This window comes from Sapajus apella, unplaced genomic scaffold (genome assembly GCF_009761245.1).
Source record: "Sapajus apella isolate SASKATOON/1434 unplaced genomic scaffold, GSC_monkey_1.0 scaffold5, whole genome shotgun sequence".
Taxonomy (NCBI): Eukaryota; Metazoa; Chordata; class Mammalia; order Primates; family Cebidae; genus Sapajus; species Sapajus apella.
In genome coordinates, this window is record NW_022436945.1 from 2,627,435 (window position 1) to 2,644,348 (window position 16,914).

Below are 16,914 nucleotides of genomic sequence, written 5' to 3' on the forward strand. Positions count from 1 at the left end.
GTTAGTTTTTGAATTCTGAGTTCTAACTTGATTGCACTGTGGTCTGAGAGACTGTTTGTTATGATTTCCGTTCTTTTGCATTTGCTGAGGAGTGATTTACTCCCAATTATGTGGTCAATTTTAGAGTAGGTGTGATGTGGTGCTGAGAAGAATGTATATTCTGTGGATTTGGGGTGGAGAGTTCTGTAAATGTCCATTAGGTTTGCTTGGTCCAGGTCTGAGTTCAAGTCCTGGATATCCTTGTTAATTTTCTGTCTGGTTGATCTGTCTAATGTTGACAATGGGGTGTTAAAGTCTCCCACTATTATTGTGTGGGAGTCTAAGTCCCTTTGTAAGTCATTAAGAACTTGCCTTATGTATCTGGGTGCTCCTGTATTGGGTGCGTATATATTTAGGATCGTTAGCTCTTCTTGTTGCATTGATCCTTTTACCATTATGTAATGTCCCTCTTTGTCTCTTATGATCTTTGTTGCTTTAAAGTCTAATTTATCAGAGATGAGAATTGCAACTCCTGCTTTTTTTTGCTCTCCATTTGCTTGGTAAGTCTTCCTCCATCCCTTTATTTTGAGCCTTTGTGTATCCTTGCATGTGAGATGGGTTTCCTGGATACAGCACACTGATGGGTTTTGTCTTTTTATCCAATTCGTCAGTCTGTGTCTTTTGATTGGGGCATTTAGTCCATTTACATTTAGGGTTAATATTGTTATGTGTGAATTTGATACTGCCATTTTGGTGCTAGCTGGCTGTTTTGCCCTTTAGTTGAGCTGGTACTTGTTGTTCCTTTATATGTGTAGAGCCTCTTTCAGGAGCTCTTGTAGAGCTGGCCTGGTGGTGACAAAATCTCTGAGTACTTGCATGTTCCCAAAGGATTTTATTTTTCCTTCACTTATGAAGCTTAGTTTGGCTGGATAGGAGATTCTGGGTTGAAAGTTCTTTTCTTTAAGGATGTTGAATATTGGCCCCCATTCTCTTCTGGCTTGTAGGGTTTCTGCTGAGAGATCTGCTGTGAGTCTGATGGGCTTCCCTTTGTGGGTAACCCGACCTTTCTCTCTGGCTGCCCTTAGTATTTTCTCCTTCATTTCGACCCTGGTGAATCTGACGATTATGTGCCTTGGGGTTGCTCTTCTTGACGAATATCTTTGTGGTGTTCTCTGTATTTCCTGGACTTGAATGTTTGCCTGCCTTGCTAGGTTGGGGAAGTTTTCCTGGATAATATCCTGCAGAGTATTTTCCAGCTTGGATTCATTCTCTTCGTCGCATTCGGGTATGCCTATCAAATGTAGATTAGGTCTTTTCACATAGTCCCACATTTCTTGGAGACTTTGTTCATTCCTTTTTACCCTTTTTTCTCCAGTCTTGCCTTCCCGTTTTATTTCATTGAGTTGATCTTCGACCTCTGATATGCTTTCTTCTGCTTGGTCAATTCGGCTGTTGATACTTGTGCATGCTTCACGAAGTTCTCGTGTTGCAGTTTTCAGCTCCATCAATTCACTTATATTCCTTTCTATTTTGTCCATTCTTGTTAGCATTTCGTCAAATCTTTTTTCAAGGTTCTTAGTTTCTTTGCATTTGGTTAGAACATGTTCTTTAAGTTCACAGATGTTTCTTACTACCCACCTTCTGAATTCTGATTCTGTCATTTCATCACACTCATTCTCCATCCAACCTTGTTCCCTTGCTGGCGAGGAGTTGTGATCCCTTTTAGGAGGAGAGGTGTTCTGGTTTCGGGTGTTTTCATCCTTTTTGCGCCGGTTTCTTCCCATCCTTAAGGATTTATCCACCTGTCGACTTTGTAGTTGCTGGCTTTCAGATTGGGTCTCAAATCTTTCAGACTGACGTTCTGTTTGTTGATGATGAGGTTATTTCTGCTTCTTGGGTTTCCTTCTGACAGTCTGGCCCTTCTGCTGTAGGTCTGCTGAGGTTCACTCCAGGCCCTGCTTGCCTGGGGTTCACCTGCAGCAGCTGTTGAACAGCAAGGGTTGTTACCAGTTTTCTTCTTCTTCTATCTTTGTCCCAGAAGGATACCCGCCTAGTGTCAATCTGATCTCTCCTCTATGAGGTGTCTTTTCGGATATATAGTGGTCAGGGAGCTGCTTGAGGAGACGGTCTTTTCTTTATAGGAGCTCAAATGGTGAGCTGTGAGCTCTGTTGTTGTTCATTCAGAGCTGCTGGGCAGGTACTTTTAGGTCTGCTGCAGCAGAACTCATAAACTGCTTTTTGTTCCCAGGTGCTCTGTCCCAGGGATTTAGGGCTTTATTTATGAGTTTCCGTTATGCTGCTGCCTTCTTTTTTTTTTTTTTTTCTTTTTTTCCTTCAGACCTGCCCAGCCCAGCAAGGAGGCAGCCTAGTCACTGTCGGCCTATAGCAGCTTTGCTGAGCTGCTGTGGGCTGCGCCCCGCTGCTGAGTGAACTTCCCTGCAGTCCTGTTTATATGGGTGTAGTTAGAACTGCTTTGGCGATGGTGGCCCGCCTCTGTTGGGGCGGAGTCTCTGCTGTGGCGTGTTGCCTTGGCAACGGCGGGCTGCCTCAGCAATGGCGTGTTGCCTTGGCAACGGCGGGCTGCCTCGGTAATGGCGGACGCCCCTTCCCCACAGAGCTGGACTGTCCCGGGTTCAGCTGCGCTTGCTGTGAAATTCTCAATCCAGAGTTTCTGGTTGCTGTTCTTTTGTGGGGGTGGGGCCAGCCGAGCCTGATCGCCTGGCTCCCTGCCTCAGAGCCTTTTTTAAGTTGGTGTTCCAGTCGCCTGTTGAAGAGGTGCCGGGGTCTGTTTGTTTTCCCCTGCGGCCACTCACTGCGCTGGCTTAAACAGCGGCACTGAGGTTTGTGGCGCTTTTTCTTTTTTTTTTTTTGCCCTGGAATCTACTGTCCTGGTTCTCTGCTCAGTCCCCTTTTTGAACCAGCATATGGGCGACTTCCCGTGGCTCCAATCGCCAGGCTAAAGGGCCCCCGGACCGGTGTATTTTGTACGGAGAACCGCGGCTCCGGGGCGCCGACAAAGCAGCCGCGCGGGGCAGAGCAGCGGCCCCGGCCGGCACAGCAGCGCTGGCCAAAACAGCCGCGCTGGCGAGCGTGGAGCACCTCTGCCCGGGAATTTCCTAGTCTGTGGGCAATAAAAACGCGGTGTCCACTCACCCTCTGCGCTTTCACTGGGAGCTGCAATCCTGAGCTGTTCCTAAACGGCCATCTTGGATCTCCTCCGGTACTTCTTTTTTTTTAAAGAAAGAAAGAAAGAAAGAAAGAAAGAAAGAGAGAAAGAAAGAAAAAAAAAGAATGAAAGAGAGAGTAAGAGAAAGAGGGAGAGAGAACGGGAATCTTGCTCTATTGCCCAGGCTAGAATGCATTCTAAAAATGGGTATTAAAAACCTCTTTCATGACAATAATTGTGCTTATCAATGGAGACAGGAAGGAATAAGGGAGGAAAATAACAAACAAGCAGCCAACCAATATTTCATTTAAACCTGTGAAACACTATGCAATTACTGAGGAGTGATTTACTTCCAATTATGTAGTCACTTTTAGAGTAGGTGTGATGTGGTACTGAGAAGAATGTATGTTTTGTGGATTTGGGGTGGAGAGTTCTGTAAATATTTATCAAGTTTACTTGTTCCAGGTCTGAGCTCAAGTCCTGGATATCCTTGTTAATTTTCTGTCTCGTTGGTCTGTCTAATATTGACAATGCGATGTTAAAGTCTCCCACTATTATTGTGTGTGAGTCTAAGTCTCTTTGTAAGTCATTAAGAACTTGCCTTATATGTCTGGGTGCTCCTATATTGGATGCATATGTATTTAGGATTGTTAGCTCTTCTTGTTACATTGATCCTTTTACCATTATGTAATGTCCTTCTTTGCCTCTTTTGATCTTTGTTGCTTTAAAGTCTATTTTATCAGAGGCGAGAATTACAACTCTTGCTTTTTTTTTTTTTTTTATCTCTCCATTTGGTTGGTAAATCTTCCTCCATCCCTTTGTTTTGAGTCTTTGTGTGCTCTTACATGCGAAATGGGTGTGGACGCAGCATACGATGGGTTTTGGCTTTTTATCCAATTTGCCTGTCTGTGTCTTTTGATTGGGGCATTTAGTTGATTTAAATTTAGAATTAATATTAATATATGTGAGTTTAATACTGCCATTTAATGCTAGCTGGCTCTTTTGCCCATTAGTTGATGTAGATTCTTCATTATTTTGATGCTCTTTACCTTTTGGTATATTTTTGGAATGGCTGATACTGGTTGTTCCTTTCTATGTGTAGTGCTTCTTTCAGAAGCTCTTGTAAAGCAGGCCTGGTGGTGATGAAATCTCTGAGTACTTGCTTGTTCACAAAAGATTTTATTTTTCCTTCACTTATGAAGCTTAATTTGACTGGATATGAAATTGGGTTAAAAGTTCTTTTCCTTAAGGATGTTGAATATTGGCCCCCACTCTCTTCTGGCTTGTAGAGTTTCTGCTGTGAGTCTGATAGGTTTCCCTTTGTGGGGAACCTGGCCTTTCTCTCTGGCTGCCCTTAGCATTTTCTTCTTCATTTCAACCCTGGTGAATCCGACAATTATGTTCCTTGGGGTTGCTCTTCTCTAGGAATATCTTTGTGTCGTTCTCTGTATTACCTGGAGTTGAATATTGTGCTGCCTTGCTAGGTTGGGAAAGTTTTCCTGGATAATATCCTGAAGAATATTTTCCAGCTTGGATTCATTCTCTTCGTCACATTCAGGCACATCTATCAAATGTAGATTAGGTCTTTTCACATAGTCCCATATTTCTTGGAGACTTTGCTCATTCCTTTTTAGCCTTTTTTATCTAATCTTCTCTTCTCATTTTATTTCACTGAGTTGGTGTTCGACCTCTGATATCCTTTCTTCTGCTTGGTCAATTCAACTGTTAAAACTTGTGCATACTTTGAGAAGTTCTCGTGTTGTGTTTTTCAGCTCCATTAATTCACTTATATTCCTCTCTAAATTGTCTATTCTCTTTAGCATTTCGTCAAACCTTTTTTCAAGGTTCTTAGCTTCTTTGCATTGGGTTAGAACATGTTCTTCTAGCTCACAGAAGTTTCTTATTATCCACCTTCTGAAGCCTGATTCTGTCAGTTCATCACACTCATTCTCCATCAGGCCTTGTTCCCTTGCTGATGAGGAGCTGCAGTCTCCTGAAGGAGGAAAGGCATTCTGATTTTGGGTGTTTTCAGTCTTTTTGTGTTGGTTTCTTTCCATCTTTGTGGATTTATCTACCTGTTGTCTTTGTAATTGCTGACTTTCAGATTGGGTCTCTGAGTGGACGTCCAGCTTGTTGGTGATGATGTTGTTTCTGTTTCTTTGTCTTCCTTCAGCGGACGTCCCTCCCCCACAGAGCTGGACCTTCCTGGGTTCAACTGTGTGTGCTGTGAAACTCTCAACCATCAGCATTTCCAATTGCTGTTTTTTTTTTTTTGTGGGAGTGGGACCAGCCGAGACAGATCACCTGGCTCCCTGCCTTGGAGCCCTTTTTTTTTTTTTCTTTTCCTAATGAATGGTCGATTCTCTCCCAGGTGCCCCCGTTGCCCATGGAAAAAGCACCGGGATCTATGCAATTTCCCATACGGAACCCGAGCCAGCTGAAACAGCAGCGCTGAGATTTGTGGTGCTTTCTTGCCCAGGAATCTCTTGACCTGGCTCCCTGTTTCAGTCCCCTTTTCAATCAGCTAAATGGGCAACTCTGCCTTCCCGGAGCTCCAAATGCCAACTAAAAAGGCACCCACATACTCCGCACTGAGAACCGCCACACCAGGGCACTGGCAAAACAGCCGTGTGGGCCAAAAGAGTCACACTGGCGACCCGTGGGGCTCCTCCACTGGGAATCTCCTGGTCCGTGGACAAAAAAATTCATCTGGAAATGTGGCGTCCACTCACTCCCTGTGCCTTCACTGGGAGTTGCAATCCTGAGCTGTTGCTAGTCAGCCATCTTGGATCTCTCCCCTTCACGTAATTAACTTAACAAAAGTTGATAAGCATATATATTCTTATTACTACACCCCAAACCCAATGTGCACTTGCACCAAGGAACAAAAGTATGAAAAACAATAACCCACATGTATTAGAAGCCTTATCTGTTTCTGTATCTATAAATCCATTCCACCAATCATCATGAAGACTTGGAATTTAGACATCATTATTCTTATTTTAGAAATGAAAAATTCACACTAAGTTTTATAAATGTTTAATGAATTACCAAAAGTCACAGAGCTGGTCAGCAGAGAAGCTGTTAGTTGAATTTACAGGCATCTGATGCAAAAGCCCATGTGTTTTCTCCAGTGCCTCAGTTTACAATATATAGGAGAACAGAAAACTAACAGAATTTAAAATTATCAACTACTTACACAATATCTGTGCTGATAACTAAAAGTTTAAAATTCCACAAAGACGTAGTTTAATAAAACAAATAGGATTTTAGAACTATAACATAGAATAGATACCAAGAAGTCCATTATACTGATGTAAAACTCAGGTCTAGGAAGGCTAAGGAGCTAGTGCAAAGTCATACTATTGTCAATTTTTTAGTATGTTCATTTATGAATGCATTTATTCAACTAAGTCATTGAGAATGTTTGAGCATTTATGAATGCATTTATTCAACAACTAAGTCATTGAGAACGTTTGAGCATGGATAGCACTCAGAATGGCTGCTATCTTCTACTCAGTTGAAGCACAGGAATCAATAGGGAATACTCTCAGCCTTTAGGAATTTTGTAGCCTATTAAAGTAGACTGGTGCATACATAGTATACAATGATAGTATCATGTAATATAATACTCATGGTAGAGCATTCCTTTGTATATTTTCCTAGGCTGTCTTTACCACCACTTTTCAACATCTTGTCCTCCCATTCCACATATCTCAGAGCTCTTAGAAGTAGCTAAAATACTAGAAATGTATACTACAACAAAATTAATTTCATACATTTAATCAGTATAGCACCACTGTAGTGGAATTTTGTAATATTATCTGTCTTGTTTCTTCCTCTCCTTTTGACAATTGCCTCTTTCCAAAACCTATATCACTCTCAAGGAAGTTGCCAGTCATTCCACCACCCTATCTACACCTCCTTCTTACTATAACTGTTTTGATCAAGTATGGGCACCTGATTCAAGTGAGTTCAACAAGAAACTTCACCAAGGGTTTTGGTCTTGGGATTAGAAACATCAAGAATGCTCTCTCTGCTGGAAAGTAGCATAAGATATAAATCTTGGTGTCCATCATCAGCACCTTGCCCACCTTGGAAAGAGAGACAATCTGTATCTATAGTCTCCTATGTCCCACTGCCTTTGGCCAACTCTCTGACTCAAAGTCATCATTTCCCAGTGCTCATGGTTGCAATGAATAATACTATGACTCACCAAGGAATGGAAGCCAGATGCTTAGAATTTCCCTTAAGCCCCTCCCTCTCCATCACCTGTCAAATTCCACTATTATTTGTCCCTATTGCAGTAACTCTTAAATATTTCTTCACTCTTCACTCTCCCCCAAATATACCACATTTAAGACCAAGTTACCAGGATCTCTTGCCTAAAATACTACAAAAAGTTATTAAGTGATCTATTCACACCCACTGTTGTTGTTTTACAATCGTTCTTTAAGAAGCAGCCAATCTTATTTTTGTAATCTTTATGATTTTATTTATTTTTGAGACAGGGTCTCACTCTGTTGCCCAGGCTGGAGTGCAGTGGTATGATCATGGCTCACTGCAGCCTGGACCTCCTGGGCTCAAGTGGTTCTTCCACCTCAGCCTCTAGAGTAGCTGGGACTATAGCTGCAGGCCACCACTCCCAGTTAAAATCTTGTTAATTTTTAATAGAGATGTGGTGTCCCTATGTTGCCTCAGCTAGTCTCAAACTCCTGGGCTCAAAAGATCCTCTTGCTTTGGCCACCCAAAATGCTGAGGCTATAGGCATAAACCATTGTGCTTCAATCTGAAAGCAGCTAATTTTAATTATTCCATGTTCATGGCCAAAATCCTTTGGTGTTTTCCCACAATTCTTTTAATAAAAAGCCCTGCAATATTTTAGGCTTCCTCTTATGTCACTCTCGTCTTCATGCTTAAGATCACCTGCCTATTCACAACAGAACCTTTGCAATTGACGTGAACTGTGAACTCCTACTTTTCAGCTCAGTTATCTCTGCTTCAGGGAAAACACCTCTGACATCCCTCAGCAGGTCAAATATCTCATCATCAGATCTTATAGCACCTTGTACCTTTCAGAGATCTAGAGCAACCTAAACTCTCCTTAGGAAATGTACCACAGTTGCAATGGTCCATTTACTTGTGTAGTTATCTCAAGGTTAATCTCTTCCGCCAAACTCCCTAAGATAGGAACAAGATGCAGAGGAACCACATTTGCTTTCTCACTCCATTCTGTCCCTAGACTGTAGCATGGTGGCCCATGAAATGCATTTTAAAGTATCTTTTACGTAAATGCGTACAAATATTTTATGTTATGAGCCTCAATTTGCTATTTATGATTTGATCTGGTGACTATAGAAAATTACAAGTACTTTAAGTTGATTGAAAATGTAAAGTAAATTTCTTAAAATAAGTCATACTGTAAAGAGACAACTCTACCATGCTTTTAAAAAATCTATGCCAAGTATTGGAACCAACCCAAATGCCCATTAATGATAGACCGGATAATGAAAATGTGGCACATATACACCGTGGAATACTATGCAGCCATAAAAAAGGATGAATTCATGCCGTTTCAGGGACCTGGATGAAGCTGAAACTATCATTCTCAGCAAACTAACACAAGAACAGAAAACTAAACACCACATGTTCTCACTCATAAGTGGGAGTTGAACAAAGAGAACACATGGATGCAGAGAGAGGAACATCACACATCAGGGCCTGTTGGGGGGTGGGGGATAGGGGAGGGATAACAGGAGAAATACCTAATGTAGATAACAGGTTAACGGGTGCAGCAAACCACCATGGCACATGTATACCTAAGTAACAAACCTGCACATTCTGCACATGTAACCCAGAACTTAAAGTATAATAATAAAAATAAACCTATGAAATTTCTTTGAGAAACATCCAAACTGCTTTCCATAGTAGCTGAGCTAATTCACATTCCCACCACAGTGCATAAGCCTTCCCTTTTCTCCACAGTCTTGCCAGCATCTGTTGTTTTTTGACTTTTTAATAACAGCCATTCTGCCTGGTGTGAGATGGTATCTCACTGAAGTTTGATTTGCATTTCTCATTTCAGTGATATTAAACGTTTTTTGTATGTTTGTTGGCTACTTGGATGTCTTCTTTTTGGAAGTGTCTGCTTACGTCCTTATTTTTCCAGCAATCTCATTACTAGGTATATCCCAAAGAATATAGATTATACCAAAAAGAAACATTCCTTTGTATGTCCATCACTGCACTATTCACAACAGCAAAGACATAGAATCAACCTAGATGCCCATTAATGGTGGATTGAATAAAGAAAATGTGGTGCAGATACACAAGGGAATATTATGCAGCCATTAAAAATACTAAAACCATGTCCTTTGCAGCAACATGGAGAGAGCTAGAGGCCATAATACTATGTGAATTAACACAGGAACATAAAATAAATAAAATAAAATAAAATACTGCATGTTCTTGCTTATAAGTGGAAGCTAAACATTGAGCACACATGGACATAAACATGGGAACTATAGACACTGAGAACTACCAGAAGAGGGGGAATGGGCTGAAAAATTACCTATTGGATATTATGCTCATTACCTATTACATATTGTTACATATAACTATGTAACAATCCTACATGTGTACCCCCTGTGTCTAAAATGAAAGCTTAAATTGAAAAAACAACTATGCAAGTCCCCTCCCACAAATATTTTCTTTATGCCAATTCTGGCTTGCTAACTCTGAAATCACAGGTTATTCTACTGAGCACCAATGTCAAGGAATCTCTTGTAGAAGTCATCTTCACATCTCTGGATTCTGGATTCTATTCAACACCACAAACTTTTGTAGATCCTTGGCACTTCAATAAACATAGGGGACTGAAAGATGAATAAGCTGTGATTCTAGTCATCAGTATGCCTGTAATCAGTAGTGCTCCATGTGATCACTCTTGCAGACTCCTCCTTCGGGCACTTGCCTCCATTCCAGCCATGTTAGTCCCTCATAAAAGCTGTAATAGAAAAGTGCTTTTGACAGTAGTGTTTCATGTGGGAACTTACCCAACACGGAAACAGTGTTTGAAAAAAACACTTAATGTATGACCTGGGTAATTTCTCTAAGTTTTCTTTAAAGAGCATTAGGCATTCTTTTATAGTAATTGAGCAATGTACTGAATCCAAGGAACCATCCTTGAGATTCATACACAAAATGAACAGTTACAACGTCTCCCATGAAAAGCTATTTGGCAAAGGACAAATTCTTGCCTTTACTATTACTTTAAAGTATCTATAGGTACACCTTAATACCACATCCATCTCATAGCCATCACTGGAGACATCTTTATTGAATAAATATATGGACAAATCAATGGGTTAGTTGGTACAAAATTTATTAGAAGATATTGCCATAACTACTGGGGGAAGACTGCTGAGAAGGAGTAAAGGTACAGAATGTTTGGTGCGGCAGAAAAATAACTGAACTAAAAGTCTAGAAAATTTCATACTAGTACTGGCTTTGCCGCTAACAAGGTGTGTATGACCTTAGGAAAGCAGTCACCTTCTCCGGGACTCAAGTTTTCTTTCCGAAATGAAATGAAAGAGTTATGTTTAGATATCCAAAACCCAGCTTTGAAAACAGCTCCTGCCTTCCACAACTTACAAGTGTTATTAGTGTTAAAAGTAAAACTTCAGCCGAATTAAATGTAAAGAAGTTTAATTGAGCAATGAGCAATTCATGAATTGGGCAGCCCCAGAATCACAGCAAGTTCAGAGAGACTTCAGGGATGCCTCATGTCGGAACAAAAAAAATTTTTTTACAGGTTTCCATAGGAACAAATTCTTTATTTCTCCAAAATAAATGCCCAGGAGTACAATTTATGGGTCGTATGGTAATTGAAGGTATAGATTTTTAAGAGATTGTCAAATCATTTTTCTTAATGGCAATACTATTTGACATTCTCACCAGTATTTATGAGTGACCCAGTTTTTCTGCATTCTTATCAGCATTTGATATTGTAATTATTTTTTGCATTTTAGCCTTTCTGATAGGTTTGCAGGGCTGTCTCATTGATTGTGGTTTTAATTTGCATTTCTCTGTGGCTAATGCTGTTGAACCCGAAACCTAAAATGCAATAAAATAAATAAATGGAAAAAAAAAAAAAAAGAAAATGCACAGATGGTAAACAAACTTACAGAACAAATTTATAGATGAAAAAGGGAGGCGACGTACAGAAATAGGAAGTGAGGTACAGAAACAGCTGGGCTGCTTGCAGGTTGGCATTTGCCTTATTGAACACAGCTTGAACACCTGGCCGTGTATGAGTGGCTGAAGTGTGGCTTCTGGGATTGGCCACGACTCAGCTATTGTTACAGGCACATACTCCTAAGTTAGGTTTTGAATCTTATCTTCTTATTAAGTTACAATTCATACACAAGGGCTCAAATATAGAAGTACAGAGTCCTTCTCAGGCCATATTTAGTTTGCTTTAGCAAGAGGTTGCATTCTGATTGCTCATAATCCATATAGCACAATTCCCAGCACAATCAGTAAGTAGAAATGTACATGTAACATTTAAATTTCAAATTATAAAAAAGATTTTCTCAACTATTTTTAAACTAGTTGGTGTTATGGTGTCATAAACACTGAAGAAAAAAAACAAAATCAGAAAATGCTTTCGATCACTGGACTCTGTCAACATTGAAAGTGCACCTGGCTGGGGCAAAGTGTGCAAAAGACTCAGAAACTTCTGGTAGCATTCCTGCAATATCGCAGGGAAGTCGGCTAGTAAACCACAGCACAGAGTGCTGCTGATACTCTCAAACAGTAAGTTTTTCTACCTGATAGTAGTGAACAGCTTGTGTTTGTTTGGTTGGTTTTTTTTGCAGTTGGCTGAAAGCCTTTCCTTTTTTTAAATAGCCCAAAACCTAACATGATAGAAAGTTTGTAGATTTGGGGGGCAATGCTTGGGATCTAAGAGAATTCTAACTTTGATTGTTGAAACCTGCTAACATGGGAAGTTCCTTTCCACTAGAAAAGAGTAGACCGAATGCCATTTAAATGGCCTTGCTTTTTAGGGAATGGTCCTGTCATTCAGGTTGAAAGATGAGATTGCGTGACTATGTTTTCTTTTGCAAAACTGCCTCACCATCCATTATGCAAAAGTCTTAATGAGCTATTTGTAGAAGAGACACACCACGTACAGTACTCATCATAAAAGCATTCAATAAATAAATTCAGAGCAAGGATGCCAGCCCCAATACCACCTTCTGCAATGGACCTTCTTATTGGTAGGCTTAATCTCTTCTTTTAAGTGCTATCAGGACTCATCGATTTTACCTTCAGGTTAAAAAAAATTACCCTAGGAGGAAACCATTGATCACATGGAGGTGGTGTGATGTCTTTATTTTTTATATTAAGAGGAGGAAACATAAATATTATCTCACCACAGACAAAATAGACTCACATTTATAAAAATGATTTCAGATACTGATAGTGTATGAAATACAAGACTGTTCTGTAATTTTTAAACTATAGGATATTGGGGTGTTGTGTTGGTATCTTTAGATGATGTGGGCATATTTGGGGAGGGAGGAGAGATATGTTCTCTTCCATCTTCACCTTCACACCACCTCTCAATCTACTTGAATGCTATTTTTATTCTTTTTTTTTAACAGCTATATTGAGGCATATTTTACATATCATAAAATCCACCCAATTCATGTGTACAATTTAATGACTTTTTTTACTTAATTTATTAAGTAAAATAAATGCTGCTATTATTATAAATTAGCTTTAGGACATTTTCAACCCCAATGAGATCTTTCACACCCATCTACAATAATCCCCAACCCAGCCCTAGCACCAGGCAAAAACTAACCTACTTCATGTCTCTATAAATTTTCCTTTTTGAGACATTTCATCTAAATGGAATCATATAATATGTAATCTCTCATGCCTAGGTTCCTTCATTTGACATAATGTTTTTGAGTTTCATTCATAATATAATGTGCACCAGTAGTTTATTCCTTTTTATTCCATTACATGGCAATGACACATTTGTCTGTTCACTTACCACACAATGGACACCACACTCCTTCCAGTTTAAGGGCTATTATAAATAAAATTGCTATGAACACTCAAGACTGTGTACAGATATATGTTTCCATTCCTCTTGGGAATGGAAATGGATCCAAAAAGGAGGAGAGGAATTGCTGGTCTGTTTAATGTTTTTGTTCAATCCTTCCATACTAATTAATTCATTGGCTATATACGTTATATAAGGCAGTCGTGCCCTGTGGAAGGATATTACATGAATGAAGTTTACTGTCTTGTGGGAGAAATGAAGCATGCACATAGAGAGGTAGAAAGTGGTGTCCTAGAAAGGTAGATTTTGGAGGAGGGTGAAATTGGATTTAGTATAAAAACAGGAAGCTTTTCTGGACGAAGTAGCATAGTGCTGGAGCCCTGAAGAATAAATAGGAGTTCAATAGCTGGGCATTTTCGATGCAGGTCACATTCTGCTAAATCCTTAGTGTTGTTCTTATCTATAAAAGTAGGAAAGACAGTCACATGAATCTGAGGACTTACAGGCTCTAGGCCTTGCTCAGTCTCTCTCTACATATATGTCTAAATTACCTGGGCCTTGATTTTCTCATTTGAAAGAATAATCATCCCATTCCTCTGGATTCTTTTCTTTATGTCCCCTAATTTGTTACAAGGCTTGAGAAAAATAGCTATTGAGGTACTGGATGTAAAGGGCTTCCCTTTAAGTGAATGTTGTTCTCCAAACTTAAACCCAATACTTTGTAGAAATGTGTCGATATGAAAAATGTACTCTAGAAAGAGATCCTCCATGCATAAGCTGATACCAGTGAGTTAAGCCATGTGTATTTTAGAATACCTGAGTGGGCCTACATGATTTTGAAAGAGTTTATCTCTAACCTAGACAACTGGTATCCCTCTTCTCCTCAATCAGTTCATCAAACCACATTGGCCTTTCCGTTAATACCCCTTCAAAGCCTCTGAATTTACTATTCCCTCTGCTATGAATGTTCTTTCTCCCCATCATCCAAAAAGGTAGCATCCTTTCATTACCCTGAATTTACCTCTACAGCCACACTCTGATGGAGACTTTCATTGACTAAGTGAGACATAGTGGCAGTGATGTTCATGGTGGACCTGAAATGTAGTGGTCACTCAATACACATTAGCTAGAACTGATCATCAATATTAGTTATATTGCTATCTACACTGTATTAATTTGCTGTGGCTGCGCTAACAAAATAACATGAACTAGGTGACTTAAACAGCAGAAATTTATCATTTCACAGTTCTAGAGGCTAGAGGTCCAATGTCAACGTATCAGCAGTGTTGATTCCTTCTGAAGGCTGGGAGGAAAAGATCTGTTTCTGGACTCTCTTCCTGGCTTGTAGATGGCCATCTTCTCCCTATGTCTCTTTATGTTGTCTTCTCTTCACGTGTTTCTCTGTGTCCAAATTTTCTCCTTTTATGAGGACAATAGTTATGTTGGATTTTGGGCCCACCCTAATGACCTCTTTTTAATTTAATTACTTCTGCAAAGATCCTATTTCTAAGTAATGTTACATCCTGAGGAATGGGAAGATTAACTTCAACTGATAAGTTTTGGGAAGACACAAGTTAACCAATAACAAACATTATTATTCAATCTGCTATTAAAAGGAAGTTGTTCCAAAAGGAAATTGTTGGTGGAGGAACACCAGTGTAGACTCTAGTTTGATGACTCTGGGCAAAAAGCAGACAATTGCATTAGGAGTCTAGCCCGCTGGACAACATGTTGCCTTTATGTGCCATTTGACTGGCCTACAACGCTTTGCAACGAGGCACGTCCCCACCCTCAATGAAGCAGGCATTTTCCTAGCCAGTCAGGCTAGCCAATTCATCCAGGCACTCAGTATGAAAACATAAAACCCACCCAGGTCACTTTCCCACATACCATGTAAAGTCAAGAACACGTTTAAAATCTATACTCACTGACTAAGTAAACACTAAGTAAATCAAAAAGGATGGAGGCAAGGGTTTTACAGTTACTTTAAGGAGGAGTTTAAGCCAACATGTTCCTCTATTTTATTATTTACTTGTCATTTTTAGGCTTGTGTTTTCATAAAAGAAGGTTGATGTGTGTATAAAAATAGCTGTTTCTGCTGCACCATTTAAAAGGAATTCTTTTCTCTTGATCTGTTGATAGAATACAATGAGAAGAAGATGAAAATTTCACTTTTTGATAAGCAAGACCTCTTAAATGATTACTTGCTCACAGTAAAGTGCAATTGTTAAGGTGTAGTATGTAACATTTCCCAAGAGAATCTGCATTTTTTCTGAGACAGAGTTTTGCTCTTGCTGCCTCATCTAGAGTGCAGTGGTGCGATCTCAGCTCACTGCAACCTCTGCCTCCCGGGTTCAAACAATTCTCTTGCCTCAGCCTCCCAAGTAGCTGAGACTGAAGGTGCACACCACCATGTCTGGCTAATTTTTGTATTTTTGATAGAGAAGGGGTTTCTCCATGCTGACCAGGCTGGTCTGGAACTCCTGACCACAGGTAATCCACCTGCCTCAGGCTCCCAAACTCCTGGAATGACAGGTGTGAGCCATGGCCGAGCCAAGCATTTGCATCTTAATGTTACAACTTATGAAAAGGTTGAACAAGGGCTCTTTTAAAGTTGAAAAAACTGATAAAACAGGGGGATTAAAGGATGTGTCTAAGGTCACAGGGCACTTCAGGCAGCCATGTAAGGACTGAGTTGGCGACTCTTGTGCTCTTTCCTATAACTTGTGCTCCCTATGGCCTAGGAAAGGGTCCATGGAGGACCTTGAGAAAAGGGCAAGAAGTATTTTGTTTCAACATCTGTCTTTGTCAGATCAAATATTTATAAGTAAAGTCTTTTTTCAGGTTCCTTAGTGGGTAGAATGGATAAACATTACCTGATGTTCAAGAACGTATTACTACTCGTCCAAGAATTTAGATATTAAACTCGACTTCCCTTGTGACTTTCCAGGTACACTACCATTCTGGGGATGTGTATATGTGTGTGTGTCTGGATGTGCAGAAAAGGTGATCACTGGTAAGGAAGAAGTCAAGGATAAAGAGAAGGTTGTATCTCATGTTGATGGCAGTACCAACATCTCAGGTAAAAATGCTAATCCAGGTTTTAGACTTGTACCGCTTTGGCCCCAGGAATATACAGAAAATGTGAAAACCCCATGTGGAATTTGTAGAGACATTTTGCAGAAAACCATGATCAGGATCAGGCTGAGTTGAGATGAAAGCTTCATCAGAAGTTCTTGCCAGTGCACCTCATTGAGGATACATGGAAATAGACCAAAGCAGCCTGTCAGGCTGCTAAGCCAGGGCATATATTTTTAAAAAAATATGTTTGTCATTTATCTTGGTAATTACAATCCAAGACTGCAGTACATTATGAATGTTAGAAACCCAAGACATTGGAGAGGGACAGAGAATATGTGAATTTTTTTTTTAAGTTGCATAACTTAAGACTTGAGATTCTTCATGTCCAATGCACTATAACATCAAAGGGTGCCAGCATGGGAAATGTAGGCTCCTTTCCCAACTTTTTCTGGGCTGAAGCTCAGCTGCTGCAGCACACTCTCAGCTGGTTGCTCTGCCTTTACAATTTTCTAGAGTATGTGTCAGGTAATAAACTGTGCAACATAAATATCAAGAAAGAGAAGCTCTTCCGAATCTCAGTATACCAACTTTTATCAAGGAATTCAATTAG